This window comes from Dipteris shenzhenensis, chromosome 21, assembly GCF_047967505.1.
Source record: "Dipteris shenzhenensis isolate YYH24624 ecotype China chromosome 21, Dip_SZ_1.0, whole genome shotgun sequence".
In the NCBI taxonomy this organism is placed as follows: domain Eukaryota; kingdom Viridiplantae; phylum Streptophyta; class Polypodiopsida; order Gleicheniales; family Dipteridaceae; genus Dipteris; species Dipteris shenzhenensis.
In genome coordinates, this window is record NC_141616.1 from 42,840,956 (window position 1) to 42,865,534 (window position 24,579).

Genomic DNA, 24,579 nt, shown 5'->3' on the forward strand with positions numbered 1-24,579 from the left:
GCACATGTCAGAGGACACATAGATTGATGGTATCATTATGGGAAGTGAGGTAGTCAATAAATTGAAAGTTGTTGTTAATTTGAGTCAAAATGCATGGGAAAATCTAAAAGAAAGATTGTTATCATAGCTCAAAGGCCATATGATGATTTTGCCTCTGAAGAATCCACAATACAAGCTTTGAAAGATAGGGTGATGGAGTAGGAGAAATTTATCAAAGACTTCCAAATAAAGAATGAGAAGCTTAATCAAGCACTAAAACAGGCCAAAAGAAAGGAGCTACAACTATGGCTGGTATCTTCATCAAGGATTTTTACTAACAAAAAGTAGTACTTCTAGTGGACGGTGAAGATAGTGCAGTGAAGGTTGACGAGATGCTGGCAATAATCAAGACTTTAGCGGAGCTGACTTTCGAGAAGATTGAGGAAGATTTTCTTATTGCAAGCAACGCTGAGCTTTTTAAGGAGGAAGATTACACAAAAGAAGCTACAACACTGGATGTTTGTACTATGGTTTGGATACTCAAGTTTCACTTGTTGAATAGTATTTGAAAAGATCAACAGAGCAATTGCTATAGGAAACAAATGGTTCTAAAATCATTTCTCAGAAAAGTTTTGAAGCAATAACTAGTGGGGCTGAACCAATTCCATAAAGGGTTCAAGTCACAAATTTTTTTGGAAAAGCATTTGAAACACCGAGTGTGATAGTCAGGGCATATCCCACTAGAGGATAACAAAACACTATGACATTACTATTTCTTTTATATCATAATATGGATAGATAATTTCTTATACTTAGATGGAAGTTAGTAATTGCAAGGGCAATGCCCATGCACGATTTATGTTTGGATGATGTTGGAAGCATTGCATGTATTTCAAAGTTCTGAATGTTTGCACTTATCTATTTATCTATTATGATGTTACTATTTTTGGATCTGTGGTAGTCCTCTCTACTTTGGAGAATGATCTACAGGCAATCATATACTTAATACATGGAAGAATTATCTATTTTTCTATCATTTCAAAAATGAAGTCTCAAACTTATGAATGCAGTTCTTGTTTCCAAATGTAGAGTATTGAATCTCATTTATTGTTTAGGCAGAATTGTAGATTCATTCCATGCCTATTACAGTGATGATGTGGTAAGTGGATTCACATGTAGAGTGAAAAATGTGTGCTTGGCAAGGGGTGTGCTTATGGAGCACTGTGCTAAGGTGGCACTTTGTGTGCACATGAGAGAGAAGATTGTGCCTACAAAGGGGTAACTGTGTGAAACGCGTCAATGATGATGTGACAAGATGAGGTGGCTACTGCTAATGTGGTAATGTGATGTGTCAATGATGACATGGTAGGATGATGTGGCATGATGTTGCATCATGATGAATCATCATGATGTTGCATGTGATGTGTCATTGAGATGATGTGTCATGATGACATGGCACAATGATGTGGTAGCTAATGTGGTTGGATTGACGTGGTGGATAAGGCATGTTGATGTGTTAGGGATGACATGTCAATGCTTACATGGCCAATGACATGGCACTCTGAGTTGGTAGTGTTGAGCTGGCAGTAGATGACATGTCGTGGTGACAAGGCTTGATGATGTGGTAGATCTAGTTGATGACATGGTAGTAGGGCACTTTTGCTGACATGTGGTAGATCTAGTTGATGACATGGTAGATAAGACCACGTGTCAAACCAATGACCAATGGATAAAATAAGCCACATGTCAATGAGAGGACTAACCCTTGTTGATAAGGTGACTAATATGCGATGAAATCTTTAAAGATTCCATCATTGCCCAGGAATTCTATCAAGGACAGGCCTTTTCATTGAGGCTTATATGCTTGCTTGTCTGTATTGCTATGTTATTGCATGGGTTGCCTATGGCATTGGAGCGGTGCTCTTCCATCTTTGCTCACGGTTGTGTGTTTTGGGTCTTGGAGTTGTTAGCTTCCTTAGTCGATGCCGTTGAGTATGGTTGAGCACGTGTGAGTCATTTGAGCTCAAGGAAGATATGTATGTTGAGATATCGAGCTCCACTTGTGATATGCCAGGGTGACCGTTGTGCATTTATGTCACCGGCTTGTTAGCTGCAGATGCGGTTGGTACACCGCCCATGAATAATAGATGGATGACAGCTATCTTTATGTACTCTAGTTAGTGGCTCAGTTAGTATGCCACCTAGGTTAGCTGATTTTGGTTTGAGACCCACATATAGGGTTCACCTATTCCTTTTGTATTGAGAGAGAGTTCTTTTGGCTTTCACAACTAAGAAGAGGAAAACTGTTTTTAGCCTCCACCTTTGTGTATATTCCCCCATTATGTATGTGAGAAAGCCGCAAGTGAGACTCCTTACTTCTCTCCCACTCTCTTCACATGGTATCAGAGCTCGGTTCGTGGTAAGGAGCTCAAGAAAGCAAACCAACTTTGTGGTGTCTTGGTAAGAGTATTAGTGTTGCTTTCCTTTTTCGAGTTTGGGAGCAAATCTTTGCAGCTAGCACAGCCAAAAAGTGCAAGAGTGCACTGTCTCAGATTGGGATGCCCTTCGCGGTGCAGCGAGGGCAGTTCGGGGCCCATTTTGGTGGCGGAAGTTTTTCGCAGCCACTCAGAAAAGCACCTTCTTTTTGCTGTGCAACCACTATTCTACAGGTTGGTGAAAAGTTACCGTAGAAATTACATCATATGCCTGTGCATAGAGATATTGGGAGTGACAGAATCATTCTTATTGCCTGTTGATGCAAAATCGTCACTAGGAAGTGACTGTGTGGTCAAATACCACTTTCGTCAGTTTTGCAAATTTGCCCTTGTGAGGCAGAAGTTGTGTTTTTTGCAGTGACATAATATTTTTGCAGTGATCTGTAATGACGTCTGATGCTCTTTCACAGATTGTCACTGAAAAGCTTGACAAGAACAACTTCCAAGCATGGAAGTTTAGAATGACAAATTTCCTCAAGGGAAAAGGCTATTGGGAGTTCATTACTGGAGTTGAACAAGAACGAGTTATTCCTAATGTTCCCAATCAACAGGAGTTGCAGGCATTTAAAGGCTGGCATGAGAGAGCCAGAAAAGTTATGTACTGGCTGTCTATCAGTATTTCACATTCTATGATTGTGCATATTCAGGATGCAAGCATGTCGAAGGAGGCATGGGATACTTTGACAAAAATGTATAGCACAAATATGTAAGCCAGGAGTTGCATAATGTGCAGAGAGAAAATATGAGCATTAATGACTACCACATGAAGGTGAAGAAGATTGCAAATGCACTTGCTTCCATTGGGTCGCCAGTGGAAGACGATGATTTAGTTTCTGTGACCTTGAATGCTCTAGGAAAGGATTATGCACAATTCCGGCCATCCATTGCCGTTCGTGAAAAATTTCTTGATTTTGAGGAGTTGATTGCTCTTCTAATTTCTGAAGAGCAGAGAAATGGTGGTGCATCTTCTTCAGGAGGAACTTCAAAAGAAGCTATCTTCTACTCAAATACTGGAAGAGGTAGAGGCAAAGGTAGAGCAACAGGCCGTGGCAAAAATTAGAATATGTAGCAAATTCAAGAAAACTAGTCCTATGGAGGAGGACGTGGTAACCTTAGAGGCAAGGGGAGCCAAAGAGGTCATGGTGGATGGCAGAGAGGCCAAAATGCAAACAACAATGTTGAATGCTACTACTATGGTAAAATGGGTCATATGGTTAAAGATTGTTATAAAAAGCAAAATGACATCATGACTGGAAAATTGCAGCAAGGCAATTATGCATCCTCTAATAGACAGGGTGATGACAGAAATGAGCATTTGTTTATGGTGCAGCACATGACCAATTCTGTGACAAGTGCAGAAGAAAGCAATGATGTGTGGTATGTTGACTCAGGTGCGTCAAACCACATGACATGTCATGTAGAATGGATGCGGGATGTAACAAAAATGGAAAGACCAGAATTTGTGGAGACTGGTCATGAAACTGCACATCCTATTGTGCATGTTGGTAAAATTCCTTTGTCTATGTAGGATGGGAAAAAGAAATACCTGTCTAATGTATTTCATGTCCCGAATATCACCAAGAACCTGGTTTTTGTTGGTTAAATGCTTGAGCAAGGCTTGCAGGTCAGATTTAATCCTCATGGATGCTTTGTTGAGGATATGAAAAATAAAGGTCACTTGATAGAGAAAGGAAAGAAGAAGGGCAGGATGTTTACGTTGGATGTGGACATGCCTAAATTGAGTGCAACGATGTTTGCACATGGGACCGGTGTAGTTGCAGATATTGATATCTGGCATAAAAGCATTGGTCATGTTAATGTACAACGACGTAAATTAATGCAGGCCCAAAATATTATTGCAGGATTGCCTAAGTTCAAGGTTGCAGAAATGCATAAGGTATGTGAAGCCTATCAATTTGGAAAACACGCAAGGAAACCATTTCCTAGACATGTTCAAGAGAGTAAGAGGCCATTGGAATTAATCCACTTTGATTTGTGGACTACTAAAGCTACATCTATTGGAGGCTATTATTATATTGTCACTTTTATTGATGACTACAGTAGAAAAGTTTGGGTGTATTTTATGAAAAAGAAAAGTGAAGTGTTTGGGCATTTCAAAGCTTTTAAAGTTATGGTTGAGAAAGAAACAAGCCTGCAAATAAAATGCCTAAGATCAGATGGAGGGGGATAGTACCTCTCAAATGAGTTTGCAAGGTCCCTATAGGAGCATGGCATAAAGCAGCAATATTCATGCAATCATACCCCAAAACAAAATGGACTTGCAGAAAGGAAAAACAGGCATATTGGAGAGGTATCTCGTGCCATGCTGCTCAACGAAAAAGACCTGCTAGATTATTATTGGGCTGAAGCAGTTGCTACAGTAGTCTACATAATGAATAGGACTCCCACTGCAGCAATACATGGCATGATGCTAGAGGAGAGGTATACTGGTAGGAAACCATATATTTCTCATTTGAAAGTTTTTAGTTGCATTGCCTATGTTCATGTGCCAGATGAGTTGAGATCCAAGTTGGATCCAAAAGCTGAGAAGTGCATCTTTATTGGTTATTCTCTACAACAGAAAGGGTATAGATGCTATAACCCTTCTACTCGTAAGTTTACAATGAGCAAAGATGTTGTTTTTGATGAGATGAGAAGCTGGTATAAACTAGTAAATGTGATTTATGATGTAGATGCACAAAATGGTAATGCTACACAGAATTCACAGTAGCAATCACAAAATATTAGTGAACCTGTAGTGTCCTCTAGTAGTGGTTCACATACTTCACCATGGAGAGGCAGATTGAGATCAGGAGAATCTCCTCATAGCAATGCAGATAGTGGTATGCAAGTATCATGAAAGGGAAAAGAGAAAGTAGATCAGCCCATGGTTGATGTGAATGTAGGTCACTCTTATGTGGATGGTGAATCTAGTGGCTCAGAACAGAGCCTTGATGATGAGTTGGGTATTCCTTTTGTTGTTACACCTAGAGTAAGGAAGACAAAGGATGTTTTGAGAGCACTTGGTAATGAGCCTATTTTGTATAGGTCTACGAGAGTTAAGTATCCTGTGGATAGGCTGAAATTGAAACTAGAAAGGTAGTCTTTTCAACACACAAATTCACCACTTAATCAATTGGAGAAGAAAAGCACAATCACACCATGAGAGCGACAGCAGACTGGGTACAATCTCCCCCCCCTTGATGAGTGGCTCACACTTCCTCATCTAGAGTATTTATGATATTTCATAAAAGCACCAAGGAGCCAAAATTATCCCTCTCATCCAAAAATGAGGGATTTGCTTTACATAGCCATCTTAGGTCCCAAAATGAATTATGTCCTCAACTTGGAATAATAAAACAAATACAAAATTGGCCCATGGCCATATATAATGCACTGTGCGACACCTCGATCAGTACCCTTGCACTAACTCCAATCCTTGCTATGAGTTCCATCACCTATACTCAAGCCGCCAATTACATTAGTTATTGACAATCAATTGAATGAATCACCGAATCAACTGATCCCAACATAACTGTGCTCAAAGCGCAATAATCAAACACAACACCAATAACACTAGCGACATCAGTACTAACATGGAATCACTCACAATACCGACCATCTAGCATGGCAAAACACAAGCTAGTCAGGCGTCCTCAACTAACCACAAAAAGTATCCACTAGGACCCCCGTCGCATCCGGTGCACTCCTATGGAGTACTTTGCCATAGTCACACTTGACTAAAGTAATAATATCCAAAGCAAGATATATTAGAAAATATAATTTCCATAACAAAAATATGATGGATTTACAACCATTCACTATGCCTATATGGTCAAAGTGATACATGAACCAGAACCCACTTCTTTTGAGCAAGCCATGGGAAAAGAAAAATGGGAGAATGCCATGGATGAAGAAATGGATGCCTTGGAAGCAAATGCTACATGGGAATTGGTGCCTTTGCCTAAATACAATCATAGTAACCGACCCCTTTCCTCTTCTAATAAAGTCTACCTAACCTTCATCCTTCCCATTCTCTATTCATGTTCTGAACACTATTGTTGCAGATGAAGTGATAACATTGCATGGCTTCTCAAAAAAAGATTCTGTTCACAGTCCTAGGATTATTGGCCACATTTTAAAAGTATTTTATTCTCCCATAGGTCTATTACAAAAAATAATCAATTCTACAAAAGGGCACAAATTTATGCAACACAACTTTTCAAGATAAACTAAATACATATACTTAGGCTTTCATATTTGACTACACATGAATATCATCTTCAAAACACATGCTAGATTATGATTTTTTTAAAAAGGTTGCAAGAAATATTTTACATCCACAAAGTCACCCTAAGATTTCATCATCACTTATGGTATAGAAATTTAATTCAAACCAAATGAACATTAAAGATATTATTATTTATATTATAACCAAGGAATCAAATGAAGTACATCTAAAATATGTACCGAATGGGAAATCCATATGACAAATAGAACACCGATTCATTTAAATATCTTAAAATTTGCCCATCTGTCAAATTTTATATGAAAAACCAAATATCTAACTAAACACCTACACAATCTATGCATGTCTTATCAACAATGGTAGAAATCACTCCTTCTTCTACAATACTTGAACCTATTCTAGTTTCCTCAATAGCTTCATGCTCTAGCTCAGCAAATATACTAGCCTAATTATTAAAGAGGAGGTTGAGGCTCTAATGAGATGATGCTTGCATCCGATCACTATTAACTATAATTTTTATGTGGCTGAGATAAAAAATTCATGCTTGGAAGATCATAGGTGGCTCTCTAAGAGAGGCTTGGAAGAACGTAGGTAGTTGTATGTGGTTGAGATAAAAAATCAGGCTTGGAAGATCGTAGGTGACTCTCTAAGAGAGATAACCAGGGAAAAATATTGTGAGAAAGAGAGGCAATTAGGGAAAAACTTGCGAAAAACTAATTTTGGACATGGTCTTGTTCCCAAAAAGTACCCTAAACCCTTTAAAACTCACAAATTATGACATAATTTTATGATATCATCAAGCCATGTCATAAAGCTAACCCTATATTCGATGAAAGCATCGAGTTGTAGTGAATGTCATGATGAAAGTCGAAGATATCATCAAATTTTGGCATGATTACTCGATAAGAACATTGAGTTTGGTCATAAGTTATGACAAAACTCGATGACATCATCAAATTTTGTCATAACAAATACAAAAATCATAAAATGGCTATAACTTTTGAACCAAGGCTCCATTTTGGGAGCTTTTTGGCTCAAAATTTAGAGCACGAGTGGCTCTATTGCCTATTTCAAAATCATATTATGGCTCATCGCTATTTTGTTTCAACTTATGACATAACTTGATAACATCATCAACTTCTATCATGAGTTATGAGTTCACTGGATGCTATTATCAAGACATATCATAAGTTTCATAATAGCATCAACTTTCCTCATGACCTATAGATGCCTTTGTCATGGGATGGAGATCAAATTTAAACTTCCAGAAATAGATGAGGATGCAATACATGATGATTTGTAAGATCTTTTGTATGATGGATAGCTTCTTCTTGTATTTTGATATGATAAAGTTGCAATTATGTTAACTTTTCCTTATGTTTACATTGGTTTAATGGAGAATGTGCTCAATTTTATGTATTCATGCAAATGTGGTCAAGTCAAGAATTCCAAAATTTTTAGTGTTTTTTTAAAAAGGAATTATGATAGGAAGCCATGTTTTCAAAAATGAGTAAAATTTTCCACGGTATAAAAAAGAATATTCCATTTAGTTCTCATTTCTACGAAATAGTTTTCACTTCATCCGTAATAGTGTTTCCGATGTTTGGAGCCTTTTTCACATAACCTTTCTTAGCGATGTTTGCAAGCACAATGGCTTCCACCCTCACAAAATCAAAAAGATTGTCCACAAGTACATCTCCTCCAATACTTTTCCCATCCTTAAACTAGATTTAGATATACTTCTTTCCAGGGATGTTTTTATCGAACTTATATATTAATATAAAATCCTAGTGAAAGTTTATCAAGTTAGTTTTTTAAGTTTCATAATATCAATAGAAGATATTTTAATTTTATATATTTTCTTTTGACATTTGAAGAACAAGCTATAAATTCTGGCGAAACTTTAAACTTTTGTCCCAATGGAAAACATTTCAATCCAATTTTGCCTTCTTAACAAAACTAAGAGGAAAAAATCATCCATGCTTCTTTCCCTTTTGGGTAGATAGTAGGTCATCACTATGATCTGCTGTCTCACCTAGTGTGATGTACCCTACTCAGGCACACATGTACACACACACACACACACACACACATGCATGCACACACACACATGCACATGCACACGAACACATACATGCACATGCACATGCACACACACACTTTCTATCCTTACCTCCTTTTCTTCCTTGCGACCCTTCTCTCTCCACCTCTCCTTCTCAAGTTCTTCCCCCCTTCCCCCCCAACCCACACACACAAACACTATCCTCTTTCCCCCTTTTTTTCATTCAATTTCCCTACTTTTTCCCCCTAATTTTCCTCTACCTTTTCCCTATTTCTATCCTTTCCCCCTATTTTTCCTTATTTCCCAATTTCCCCCCATTTTTTCTATTCCCCCCTACTTTTCCCCTAATTCCCCCCTATTTCTCCCCTGTTTACCCCTATTCCCCCCCCCAATTTTCCATGATTTTCCCCCTATTCCCCCCTTTTTACTCACCTCTCTCCCTAACTACACATTTCCCTAACTAACCCCGCTCTCTCTCCTTAACTACCTCTCTCCCTAACCTCTCCTTTATTAGTCCTAATGAAACCCAACTACTTCTACCCCCAGACGACCTTGCCTCTCTAGCTCACATGATGTCTTGCTACCCCCGAACTTACTAGTGCCTCCTCATTCACAGCACCCCCAACTCTTGACCCCTTGACTATCGGCTAGTCTGGCTATATAATCCCCCCCGCCTTCCATAACTCTGTGCTCATCCATTGCCTACTAAAAATCATCTACTTCTCTTGCACCGTTTACTCTTGCTTCATGGGCTCCTAGCCTCTCGCCACCAATGCTTACTCCCGTACTCTTCCACTCTCTTCATCTAGACTCTGCCGCCTCGTGCACTACTATCATCATAGGCCATCCTCTTCTAGCCTCTTCCTAACCCACATTCCACACCTCCCTTATCTGCCTCAGTGCCACTCCCTCTACTTGCTCGATACACCATCACTAAACATGGATTTTCAGGTCCTTTTCCCTTTTTTGTTGTCTAATTTCATTTACATGACTTTAATGTTATCTATTATTAATCCCCCGTCTTCTAATTCTCTCCTCCTCTATGTACTCATTACTAATTCTCCCCTTTCCTTTCTTAGCCTTATAAATTACCCCCCTCCCCTTTTAAAATTTCACTTTAAGCTTTCTCCCCTTCACGATTATTTATAACTTAATTTTTTCTTTCTAGACTATCTAACCCATTTCTTAAGCTATTTATTTATTACTTTAGATACAACTTTTTATTATTTCTCTCTACCTCCCCCCCCCCCCCCCCTGACCTATATTTCTCTTCCCCCTTCTAACCTTACTTACCTCTTTGTTCATTTTCATTACTTTCTAGTCCTTTTTTTTAAAAGCAACTTTTCAAACCTGTTTTTCCATTTAAAACGCTTTATTTTTCACTATTACACCCCTTCTTTATAACCCCTAAGTCAATACCTCTATTACTTACTTTACTAGGATGTGACCCATACCCTATATATGCCTACTCCTATATATGTATAATTGAACTTTTGAATAAAACTTTCTACTCCTAGTTATTAAGTCTCCTTTTACCTTAGTATTTTCCTAGTTATTTAATTCCTTATTAAATCTCTATCTACCATACCTTATCCTTGTTTTATAAAAAACAAAATTTATTTCTTTAAAATTTATTATATCCTCTCAACTTTTTATCCATTAAATCTAGTTTTCTAAAACTCATATGCCCTCCCCTAAGTTCTTATGATTAAAATTAAATTCTTTTCATCTCATTGATTAGTTATGCATACTCATGTCTATGTTCTCTTCTAAACCCCCTTCTTTTTCCTCATTACATAGCTCTCACTCACTCACTATCTAATTCATAACCCCCTTTTCCATTGCTTTTTACTTACACTTTTCTTCTACAAAGTTCCAATTTAACCTTCTATAATCTCAAAAGCTCAAAATTCACTCATGGTTACTCTAACGTACTTGACACTCATAAGTTTAAATTAAGCTTGATAGGTTTGTGGTTAAGTATTAATTTTATTATGACCCTGATAACAAGGGAGGGGTGTTTATGGCACCTATTTGGGTTCTCACCTCATTTCCAATTTGGGGCATTAAATAAGAACATTAGCACACTTTTGAGGACCCAAAGCCTTTTGCAAAGCTAATGTGGCTACAAATGCTATAATTGTACTAGCTGGAAGCATGCCTTAAGGATCCTTTCTTATGCTATTTTTCTTTTGGATATTGTGCTTCACCATCTGACATGTCTCTAAAAAATATGTTATTTGAATATTTTTGCATTTATATTTTTCCAAATCTTCTATGAGAGATATCGAATTTTTGCACATGTGGACTTATTACTATAAGTTACAAGAAAAAATAATGAAGGAAACGTATATATTTTACAAAAAAATAGTTATCTGTTATGTGTTAGCTCCTCACTTGTTATTAAAATGAAATAAATAAGAAGGTATATTCTATCAAATGTGAGTTAGGTATTCGCATTAAGATACCCTCTATCACATACATACTTATTGTCCCATAGACAATACCTTGTAACTAACAATAGACACTATAAAAAAACCCATTGTCTGATTGAAAACTCTGAACTATGATGCACAATTGTACCATTGAAGGAGGGCTCTTTGATCTAAGCTTCAAATTCAAAGGTGCCCTTTGGAAGCCTCTACTCCTTCCTTAGAGGTGCATTAAGAAGGGCATTTACATGAAGTTTGGAGAGTTTTTTTCACTTCGGCTATTTTGAAGCTTAGTTTTCAAGTCACCCTATTCTATAGACATTGATGAAAGCAACCTACAAACATCACGCTTGACTGTAACAACTACAAGTAGTTCTAACGCAAATGCAAGGTGACTAAATAGTAGCTCAACTCTACAACTATGACTCCTACATGCAAGTGACCAAAGCAAACAATAGTGAGCATCAAGCACTAAGCAAGAGACTCCATATGGTATCCCATCATTAAGCACCAAGCTAGTAGACAAAACATAATGTAGTAGACATGCCAAAAAGATGACAAGTAAAGATTGTGTTAAATGACCACCAGCTTCAAAAACAACTTCACCACAGTGACCACAATAGACAAAACATAACGGTGCATGAGCATCCACATAATGCTGCTACAACACACACAAACAAGGACCTTGACATCAACCAATACTTTACATTGTGAAGAGAGTAGGAGAGAAGTAAGGAGTCTCACTTGCGGCTTTCTCACATACACAATGGGGGAATATACACAAAGGTGGAGGCTAAAAATAGTTCTCCTCTTCTTAGTTATGAAAGCCAAAAGAACTCTCTCTCAGTACAAAAGGAATAGGTGAACCCTATATGTGGGTCTCAAACCAAACTCAGCTAACCTAGGTGGCATACTAACTGAGCCACTACTAGAGTACATAAAGATAGTTGTCATCTAGCTATTATTCATGGGCAGTGTACCAACTGCATCTGCAGCTAACAAGTCGGTGACATAAATGCATAACGGTCACCCTGGCATATCACGAGTGGAGCTCGATATCTCAACACTCCCCCTCAAGCTCAATCCCAATTCCTGCACACCAAGCAAGTCTCTGAACTTGCGCAGCTTTTTTGCACCCAATGCTTCGTGAATATGTCAGCTACTTGATCATCTGTGCTGACATAAACTAGATCAATAAAACCTACTAGAACCTTCTCTTACACATAGTGATAATGCACCTCAATGTGCGTTGTTCTAGCATGATAGACTGGGTTATTTGCCAAGTGTATACTGCTCATGTTGTCATAATAAATGACAACTGGCCCATCTATAGAGTGATGCATATCATAAAGTAGCTTATGCAACCAAGCTACCTCCCATGCAGCCATTGCTACACCCCTGTACTTAGCCTCTGTGCTCGACAAGGCAACTGTAGGTTGTTTCTTGTTGCTCCAAGTGACTGCAACACTATCAAAAGAGAACACATATCCACTGGTAGATCGTCTATTAGAAATACTACCAACCCAATCAGCATAAGTGTATCCATGCAACTGTATCTGAACCCCAGTCTCATAAAATAGTCCATACTACAATGTGGACTTCACATACCTCAGTATGCATCTAGCCGCATCCAAATGCGGTTTCCTTGGAGCCTGCATAAACTGACTTACCAACCCAATAAGATAACTCAAATCTGACTTGGTAATAGTTATATAAATCAAACTTCCTACTATGCGTCTGTACATAGTAGGGTCTTCTAGAAGCTCACCTGCATCTGTGCTCACCTTCACATTCAGCTCCAAAGGAACTGAAATAGGCTTACAGCCTATCATCCCATATTTGGACAACATGTCCATTCCATACTGCCTCTGTAGCAAGAGCCATATTCCACTTGTGGATCTAATCACCTCAATGCCCAAGAAGTAACACAGCTCTCCCAAATCCTTCATCTCAAACTTCTGCTTCAATAGCATTTTCACATGAAGGATATCTTCATCACTATCACCTGTGATGATCAAATCATCAACATAAATGACAAGCAGCATAATGCCTTTCTCTGTTTTTCTCACATAAAGTGAGAAATCTGCCTTGGAAATATGAAAGCCAATAGTGACAAGATATTGTCCTATCTTGTCAGACCATGCTCTGGGTGCTTGCTTCAAGCCATACAAGGCTTTCTTCAATTTGCAAACAAACTCGGGATGAGAACAGCATGAACATAACCTAGTGGCTGCTCCATATAGACCTCTTCTTGCAAATCACCATGCAAGAAAGCATTCTTTACATCCATCTGATGTAAAGACCATCCCTTTGATGTAGCCATAGCAATGATTGCTCTTACGGCTGCCATCCTTGCAACCGAACTGAATGTTTCTTCATAATCAATGCCATATGTCTGTGCATACCCCTTGACAACTAATCTTGCCTTGTATCTATTCATAGAACCATATGCATTGTGCTTCACCTTATAAACCCACTTGCGGGAGACAGTGGGAAATTTAAGAAGTTTTTTCTTCCAAACAAAAATGGAAAATAATTCTCCAAGGAGAATAAAGAGAGATCTGTATGCTTAGAAAAGTGGTAGAGAGACCTATAAGATTTTGACTTGTGTTGACAAAGGAAGAGGATAAAGTACATTTAAGAGTGATGATGCATAGTGGATAAATAGTGAAGTGGTCATTTTCATGAAGTAGTCTAGAGGGGTTAAGAAACCTTATGATGATAGGATTGTTAATGAAGAGGGGATATCATCAACATATCTAAAGGCTAGGAGGAAGAGAGAAAATGAAGAGGGGATATCAATGAAGAGGGGATATCATCAACCTATCTAAAACTTGGGATGAGAACAGCATGAACATAACCTAGTGGCTGCTCCATATAGACCTCTTCTTGCAAATCACCATGCAAGAAAGCATTCTTTACATCCATCTGATGTAAAGACCATCCCTTTGATGCAGCCATAGCAATGATTGCTCTTACGGCTGCCATCCTTGCAAGCGGACTGAATGTTTCTTCATAATCAATGCCATATGTCTATGCATACCCCTTGACAACTAATCTTGCCTTGTATCTATTCATAGAACCATTTGCATTGTGCTTCACCTTATAAACCCACTTGCGGGAGACAGTGGGAAATTTAAGAAGTTTTTTCTTCCAAACAAAAATGGAAAATAATTCTCCAAGGAGAATAAAAAGAGATCTGTGTGCTTAGAAAAGTGGTAGAGAGACCTATAAGATTTTGACTTGTGTTGACAAAGGAAGAGGATAAAGTACATTTAAGAGTGATGATGCATAGTGGATAAATAGTGAAGTGGTCATTTTCATGAAGTAGTCTGGAGGGGTCAAGAAACCTTATGATGATAGGATTGTTAATGAAGAGGGGATATCATCAACATATCTAAAGGCTAGGAGGAAGAGAGAAAATGAAGAGGGGATATCATCAACATATCTAAAGGTCAGGAGGAAGAGAGAAAGTAAATGAGAATGTCCAAGACATGCTAGTTTTTTATGAATTTGAATTTGAATGACGTAAGATAGAGGTGACACCAACTTGTTAAACAAGAGAAACCCATAGGGATACTGAGGGATACCTTTAGTTTGGGTCCAAAAATGTAGGCCAACCTAAATGATACAAGAGTCAAGAAGGAGGTGGTTGTAACTAGGAAAGGTGTCAAAGGCCGTAAAGTGGTTTAACATTTCTCTTCTAGAGAGGTAGAGATAGCCAATTTTAAGGAAGAAGCCCTTGAAACCTAGTTTAGCAACAAGTTTGCAAAAGTAAGAGAGAGATTCCATGAGACTGAAGGTGTCATAGTAGGGAATGGAATCATAACAGTTTGCTATGTCAATAGAATAAAGGGAGTGGATCTCTTGGGGTAGGTTGACAAGGAATTGTAAATTTGAATCGATGCCCCACAACATGTTAGTGTTCACATTGAGGAAATTTTTGGGGCATGGAGTTTATCTCCTTTAATAGATATAACGTTTTTTAGTGCTTTGAGTCATGAAGCAATGAGATTAGTGAGAGAGGAGAAGATGCTAATTTGAGCATTGGTAGGCCAAAAGATTTTGTATTTGTGTGCCTTGTAAGTGCACATGAGGTAGAAAAGGTTAGTGGACCAGTGAAGAAAATAAGGGAATCAAGTGTGTTTGAAATGGAATTTAGTGTAATGTATGAGGGGTCAATTAGGGGAAAAAATTTGGGTGAGTTTATTCTAGCTAGGGTGAGCTTTGGTACTAAAAATTTGTAAAGGATAATGGGAGTTTGGGAAGCTTTGTCCAAGCCAATTTAAGTCCCATATTTGATTTGAGTGGGACTTTTATTAGATTCTCATTAGACTATGTCTTTAACATGCCATGTTTGAACATCTGGAGTTGTGCATGACATTTTTTTTTGCTTCTATGCATTAAAGTTCCTTTGAGATCAATTTTATGGATTATATTTCTTTGAGGGCTTTGCTTGGAATTATTTGATCCCAATAAGGTTGTGGCACCATCTGGAGCTTTATTTTATTTGAGTCATCAAATCCAAAGGAGTCTAATAATACACCATACAAACTCCTAAAATGAGGACTATGGCTGAAGAGGTATATAGAACATCTTCGGTTCTAGGAAATTCCTCTGATTTAAAATTGATATCACCTTGGGAGGCTCAAATGGTTAAGTGGGGACTAATATTAAAGCATCCAAAAGAAGAATAAAAAGAAATAAAAAGAGGAGCAAGAGTTGGAGTTAGCTAATGAAGGGTTAGTAAATGAAAGCGAAAACAAATCTTTGAGGATCATAAGAGACTCATCCAGACCCATTTTGATCACATCAAATTTACCCTGCAATCAGACTCATCCTATAGAGCTATTGGTGTAGGACCACTTATTGTCCCTTATGTGGAGAGTGCCTTGGGATACCAAGGGTTGACGCGGGCCCTAGACCTTGATGAAGTTATTAGGGTTATGTATCATTTGTTGGTAAAGAAGATATTTTTTTCCATCATAGCAACATTTTGTCAAGGTCATTGGCATCTTCCATGTAGCAACAGATTCTTGTGGATCTACTCCTTTTTTAGGAGCAGGTTCTTGCTAGGAGATGAGGTTATTTCTTGCTCACCAATCTGCAACCGCCTGTATTCGGCATGTTGCATGTGCTGATGCCAACTCTACCCAAAGTTGAGATGGTCATATTATCTCGTTAGGATCGATTACATTATTAGTTGCATGCTCAACTTGATTAGGTAGTACTAGTAGCTCTTATGGTGTAAAAAGGTGTGATGGTAGTAGGTTTATCATTGTCAAGGTGTATAAATTGAGTTCCTTTTATACTTGGCAGATCTATTGTGGCTAGTGTATGCATACAATTGTATGCATACAATTTAGTGAGTCTTCTAACTCAGGTATAGGAGCACACCAAGAGTATTCAAGACCAAAGTATAACCCATTTTGCTAACTGGCACCTCTTGAGCTTGATGGGGAGATTCAACATTCTCAGGCACTATTTGCCCATTCATCCAATCACAAAGGTATCTCCAAAGGGTTGGGTTACCTCATAGAAATGTCACAATAGTCATCTTCACCTTCTATGGATAAAAATGAGGCTAAACCAAAAATGTCTTATGGCCCCATGGTTACTCCAATCTGATTGATTTTGGCTCCTAAAAATCATAAAAGAACCTATCATCATCCTCTTTTAAGTGTTGTAGGCGAGGGTGTTCTTCAAACATTCAGTGCATTAGGGTGGATCCCTCTATTGTTGAAGGGCATGACACACCTTCTTCATCTTCCCTTTTGGGGATTTGCAAGGCTTTTGAGGCTTGAGTGGTTATATCATGTCTTGAATGAATTGTATCAGCACTCTTGCTTGCCTTGAGTCTCTAATCACATTCCTCTTGGCACTTGCATACCAATTTTTGTGCCCTAGTGAGACATTGCTTCTCCACCCATGGGTTGGGATACTGACTGTGACCCTAAGTGTTGTGGCCTGGCAATGGGCCAAGGCCATTATTGTTCCCTCATTTTCCTCATGCAGGTGGTTGTTGCTACTACCATTTGAGAAAGTACCACCATAGGAAGATGATGTTGCTAGGGAGTCTGTGTCTTCATCCAACTCATCTTGGATGATGAACTTATTATGTCCCTTCGCAATCTTAATTGTAGCCTTGGTGCTTACTCATGCTGATTCAATTGCCTCCCTAGGTTGCAATGTGCTAGCTTAGTTCCTTGTCTTGTTTGTGAAGCTCTTTATTAAGGGCTTTAGCTTGCAACCTCGTGATTACATTTAAGGATATTGAGATGACACTTGGCCTCTCTCAACACTTAGCAAGTTATGACTTTTGGACTTAGGTGTCCTTATCATTGAGAAATCCTTAAAAAGATGGTCAACACCACACCCAGTGCACAATTGTAGTGGTGTATTAAATGCTGGTGCACATTTGATTGGTAGATTAGATTGCCCCTTATATGGACACTCATTGGCTGGGTGTAGTCCTTGACATATATGGCATTAAATGGGTTGTGTCTTGTCAAGTTGTTCCTATCTCCCATTATTTGAGAATCGGTGTCCTTTGGTAGACCATTGGTCATCTTGTATAATGTAGTGACTTATAATGCTAGACCGATTTGCATTGTCACCATATTGGGGATAGTTGTTTCCACTAAAGGTAGGTTCAAGGTCTCCCCAATCACTAGGTAGCTCTTCCACCAATACTTGATTCAGAGGAGTAATTTGTGGTGGTGGTGGTTGATGTCCCAATACTGGTGGGGGTAATGGAATATTTTGAGTCCTAATTTGCCCCATTAATTGGCTGAGGTAGCTCCTTGTATTGCCAATTGTGCCTGATTGGGTGCTCATGCAGGGAGTGTTAGTTATGGCTTTTGTTGATACATGGATTGAGGAATAACCCTAGGATAACAACATTGGGATGTGTCATGATTTCCCCAACAAACACAATGGGCACAATAGGGTGCTGGCCTTGCCCTAAAACGAGGGCACTTCTAAGTGGGATGATTTCCATTGCATATCCCACACCATATGTTATCCGTTTGTGGAAATAGATGGGGGTTGCTAGGAGCCTCTTTTGATGCTTCTATCTTCCATTGTTGGCTCAACTTGTTTTTAATAGTTTCGTGGTCAACTCTTCCATGTTTAGCACCTTGGGCGTCATACTTCCATCCTTAGTTGTTTTTGAGATTGAATCCTTTGTCATTTGGGAAACCTCAAAGGAAGCTAAGGATTTATCCTTTTAGGGGTTCTCCATCATATTATCCCCTAGGCATATCACCATCTTACTGCATAGCTTGAACGTGGTGGGATTCATAGCAAACAGATGATCATGCATCTTAGCATCCCCCTAGCCCTATGAGGAAGTGTGGCAAAAGCGTGGCATCACTCATCATCTTGTGGAGTTCACATTGTGAGTTAAGATATTTAATCTTGGCAATATAGTCTCTTAAGGACTCAGTCTCCTTCTGCTTCACCTCATAAAGCTAGTTAATTGGGCTCCACTTGGGACCACTGAGGGCAAACCCCACAATGAAAGATTTATGCAACGTGTCCCAATTTATTTTCTTCTCAGGGTTTAAGGCTCTAAACCATTGTCTAGCCTTGCCATCAAGACTCAAGCCAAAAGCATTAACCTTTTCTAGATGCTTGATATCACCAAAGTCTCACAGATTTGTTCAAATCTCTCAACATGGGAGATTGGCTCTCCTTCTCTTACAAACTTGGGGATGAGCTTGGAAATCATGACAAGCTTTCTCCTTGAGGGGTTGGTATCCCTTCTGAGAAAAGCTAGAGGTGGTATTGCAAACTCCCTTCCTAGCACTTGCACGAAGATTCTCATAGCTTCATCCATAAGGACCATTTACAATATAGGAGGAGGTTGTGGAATGGTGGGCCCTATCTTGTACATTGGTGGCCTTAATGAAGGTTTCCATGGATTTGATGGCACAAGGTTAGGATGGGAAGATCAAGGCCACCAATGTATGGGATAGGGCCCACCATTCCACAACCTCCTATTTCCATGGATTTGATGGCACAAGGTTGGGATGGGACCACTCGGCAGTTTGCATTGTGACTTGCATTGGGTTGGGCCTAACAGGTTGGACTAGAGACATGAGGCATATTCCTATAAGGGGTAGTTGTTAGGTAGGGAATATCTCCCATGTTTTGTTGCTAAGGAGGAATCATAGGGATTTCTGAGGTGGAGGGTATTAATTTTGGGCCTTTGAGGTTACTCCTCTGCCCCCTTTGTTTTAGCATTCGGGACCCTTGTGAGAATTTGGGTCCAAATCCATCCCCATAGGACTTTCTAGCATCAAAGAATTGGTATGATGGTGGGGGTTGATTGCCAATAGGTATTGTGGGACTTGGTTCCCCAAGTATTACTTGTGGTATCAGTGGTTGGGCCAGCATTTGAGGCCCTAACATTTCCCTAGTCTACCTAGCAAATGGGTTTAGCAATTCTTCTAGGTCTATCAATCCAAACCTTCCCATGATATTGGAAAAGGTTTCCCTTAATCTACCTGCTACTGTAGATGGGCTAGGAGAATGGAGATTATTAGGGATTGAGTTTAGAGCCACTAAGGCTCTAACATTAGAGGGTTCACCCATGTCTCTATCTTGACTCATGGATTCTTTTGAGTTGGATAATTCACCTGGTGATGGCAAGGAGTGAGAACCGACTTTTGAGCTTGCTGACCCTAAGGATGCCAAGCTAGGTATGAGGTAAAAAAGATGGCATTTGAGGCATTGTCTTCAGGCTCACGGTGAGCTTGTAGGACTCTTCAGTTGAGTCCCCAATTCTAGGTTGAGTCTGCCTCGATGTAGGGTCATCATTTCTTGATGGCGCTGAGTCGGGGGATAGAAACTTGTAGTTTAACTGACTAGTTTTTAATGATTTTAGAGTTACTATTTAGGTTTTTTTGAGATAGGGGGATGCTAAACTACCTAGTCTACCTAGTTTTTGGTGATTTTTAATGATTTTGAACTTTCTATTCAGGTTTTTTTTGTGATAGGGTGATGCTAAACTACCTAGTCTACCTACTCAATGCCAAAAACAAGAAGAAAGAACAACATTTGAATGGTAAATGGGGTGTTTTGCAAAAAGTGATAGTTTCTCCTTCCAAAACCACTTTGAAAATCACTTCAAGCATCACTTTTGGATGTTTTTGTTGGAGTTTGCTATTAGTGAGAAGTGGACTCCCAAGCACAATGATGTATGCAAAAGAGAAATACTTTATACAACCTAACTTAACATGATCATGGAGCACTTTGATGATGATGAGTTGTTATTGGATGCTCCTAATATCCTTGATGTGACTCATAAGGGAACAACTAGAGCACACAAGTTAGGACAAACTCCAATGCTAGAGTTAGGAGTGGTTATGAGTTTCCCTTTGATCCAAGTAGTACTACTCATCTTTGAGGACATACCCATCACAACACATACACACGGTTCATCCAAACAAGGTTATTCTAGGTTCTACTCCTAGGGTTTGTTTTCTTGAGTATGATGCTGCTATTCCATTGAATGTATAGAATGATGCTGATGGAAATGCCCCTATAGATGAGGAGGAGCTGTATTCATCCAAACAAGGTTATTCTAGGTTCTACTCCTAGGGTTTGTTTTCTTGAGTATCATGCTGCTATTCCATTCAATGTATAGAATGATGCTGATGGAAATGCCCCTATAGATGAGGAGGAGCCATATTGGTACACTCAGTTGGTACTCTACTCAAATTCTTTTGATGCATTGATGGGTGCCAAGAGTGCTAAAGCACTCAAATTAAAAGGTGACATAAAGGACAAGACTGTACATATGTTTGTAGATAGTGGGAGCACACAACATTTCATCAATACTAGGACCTTGCAGAAGCTGGGGCTTGTTTCCATAATGATAGAGCATGGGCTGAGAGATGAGGTTGCTAAAGGAAAACATATGATTTATGTTAAGCATGCTTTGTTTTGCCAAGATGCAAGGATCTAACTCTCTCTTGATTTTGACTTTGCATGAGATCTCTTTGCATTAGCCATGGGTTTGATTGAAATTGTCTTAGGATACAATTGAAATAGATTTCCAATTCCTACGATTGATGCATCATCTGTTGGATGAACTAAAGGGTGCTCATTTCTTCACAAAGATAGATATGAGATCAGGTTATCAACATATCAAAGTGAAGGAATGTGATCAACACAAAATAGCCTTCCATATGCAAAGGGGGTTTTAAGTGTTCAAGCTGATGCCATTCAGGTTGACTCCTGCCACCTTTCAGGTGCTTATGAGGAAAATATTATAGCCACTTCCCTTCTCATATGTGTTGATTCTCTTTGATGATATTCTCATTTAGCAAAAGAAAAAGGGAGCACATTGAGCATGTCAAACAATTGCTTGAAATTTTCAGGTTGCATCAACTCTAAGCAAAAGCTAGAAAATAGACTTCCATGGCAAAAGGAATCAAATACCAGGGGCACATTGCAAGCAAAGATGGGATTTGGGTGGATGCAAAGGTGAAATACAAGAGGGAATTCCTACAACCACTACATCCACCCAGTTGAGAGGTTTTTTGGGGCTTGCCTCCTTCTACAGACGATTTATATTAAAATTTGCCCTCCTCTTATTTTTTCCAATCTCGGTGTGCAAGTGCTTCCTCCAAAGTCGTAGGCTCCTTTATTTCTGCAATAATCTCAGCCATGAAGGCCATATTGTCTATGTGAGTAGAAGCCCTCCTTTGCTCCTCGGTTCTCTGAGACCACCTTGGTCCATCTGCATGCTGCTCAATCCTCCAATGGTTCAGCTCGTGCCATGCTCACAGAAAGTAATCTTGATTCATCTTTTTGGGCGGAAGCAATTCATACTGCTGTATCCGTGCAAAATCGGCTTCCTACTTCTGCAGTGCAAAATTCGACCCCATATGAATTATGGAAAGATACGAAGCCTGATATTTTGTATTTCAAAGTCTTTGGATGCCGTGCTTTTGCCAAACTTCCTATAGCACATTGTGAGAATTGGAAAAGAGATGCTAGTGGCAAAGGATAAGGGACTATGTTATGGTTGGATATGATGTATTGCTTTTGAAAGAAAAATATTTGATGCCCAAGAGCTGCATATCATGTTTTCAATTAGAAAATGTTGGCCATCTTACATGCTTCAAAAACTAGCATCACTACCTATATGGGAGAAAAGTTAACGTCAAAACAAGTCATAGAACACTCACACCTCTTCCTATGTAGCCCAACTTGTTAACCAAGCAAAATAGATGGCTGGTTTTAATGCAATCCTATGATTTTGACATTAAGCTTGTGGTTCCAAATGCCTTGTTTGTCTAGGATGTGGGCTTGCATTCTCTCTACAAATTATATTATTTATTAAGTTTAAATACATGGCATTCGAAGATAGCATCCATATTTTCAAACTATGGGAGCCCTCATGCTGATTTGTACCCCAGAAATGCAAATCAAAGAATATATCTAAAACTCAAAACAATAGCAAAGAACTTGAATGGACCAAAAATACCAATGCATTATTCCAGAAGGAGAAAAGGGGGGCACAATCCCTCAATACAAGCTAGGAGGGCATAAAGGCATCAGCTAATTGAGGAAAAAGAGGAGTGTACACACCAATATGATTCATCTGCTATAGTAGGAAGTCAAGAATATCTCTAAACGCTTCAACTGATGTGTGAGGGTACTAATATAGAATCCCCAAGGTGGGTAGGAGGCTCCTCCATAGTCTTCCACCACCTATCTCACAAAACCCTGAATTATAGTAGTCTAAGTTTGGTAGATTACAAAAGGTCCCCATGCCATCTGCCAAATCCCTCTAGTGAGTATATAGAACAAAATACAAGATTTATTTCTTTTGAAGACAACAAATAGATCTGACGGCATGATTTCAAAGTAGGTGACCTCTAGTATGGGTAGGTCTCAGCAGTGACCCCTATAATTAAGGAGGTAGCTCCTAGAAAGGTGGAAGTCTCCAATGGCAAGTAGATGAGCTAATTTGGTGGAATTCTCTTTCTTTCCACTTACCCACCTTGTGGAATACCTACCTTAACACTGGTATGACCTGGATCATCATCATGGCCACTTGGTAAGGCCTCTAGAGAAGCATCTATAGCCAACTAACCAAACCATCTAACTTGAGTAGGTTAGAACCATGACACAACTTTTGGTATAACCATGTATCGACTTAGCTAAGGACTCATACTAAGACCCTGTAATATTAGACATGACAAATCATTCACCTTGGTTACATAATCTTAGCTCCAAGCCATAGCAACCTAATGTTATAAATGACTCAGAACTAACAAAGGAAATGGCAATGTTGCCTTATTACAATCATGGACCATATGAACCCTTGTGAAAACATGAATCCAATTATGGATCCACATCACATGCAAGGATCATTTGGACTCTAAATTGAATAATGTGTAGTCATGGTTCCAGGAAAAAATCTATTGAGATACACAATATATAGTTGATGTTGAGGGAAATGCATTTTGTCCCCTATGGAAAAGCATGCATGTGTCTCTAAGACATATGAGAGGATAAGGAAAAGAAAATCATTGTGCTTCATTGAAGGGCAATACCAACACCAAGATAGCTCATTGATATTATGGCCCTTATAGGATCATCGACAAAATTGGGGAAGTAGCTTATCAATTGGAGCTACCACACACCTCTAAGATCCACAATGTGTTTCATGTGTCTTTGCTAAAATCACATGTGGGCCAGCATGTGCACATTCTCCCAGAGTTTCCACCTATGGATGAGGAGTCCATATCCTCTATCTCCTCGCACATGCTTTGGGTTTCAAAAATAAGAGTACTTTGCATTAAAGTATACATTGACTACCTTATCAAATGGAAAGGACTACCAGAGGATGAACAACCATGAACTCTAGAGAGCATTCTCCATAAGTACACCACAAGCATCAATTTGTTGTCTTAGCACACTTTGGTGACAACCAAAACAAGCATTGCTTTATCTTGTGAACCATTTGTGTATAACAAGGAGGATAACCAGATGGCTCCTCTTGCTTCAAGAATTCAACTTCAAAATAGTGGTCCACAAAGGTGCCCAACACTACATTGTCGATCACATGTCTCATGTCAAGTTGGGAGAAGAAGCCAATGGAGTGAGTAGAAGATGACTTGCCAGATGCCACACTATTTCAAATAGATGTTGTTCCAGATTGGTGTGCAGATATCATTGGGTGCTTAATGGCAGGAAGACCACCCCCTGAAATGAAAGCAGTGGATGCCAAAAAACTAATTCTAAAAGATGCACCCTATCAACTCATTACAGGACAACTATACAAGATGGGCAAGGACTAGGTTTTAAGAGGATGTGTAATGCCTCATGAGATCATGCCAA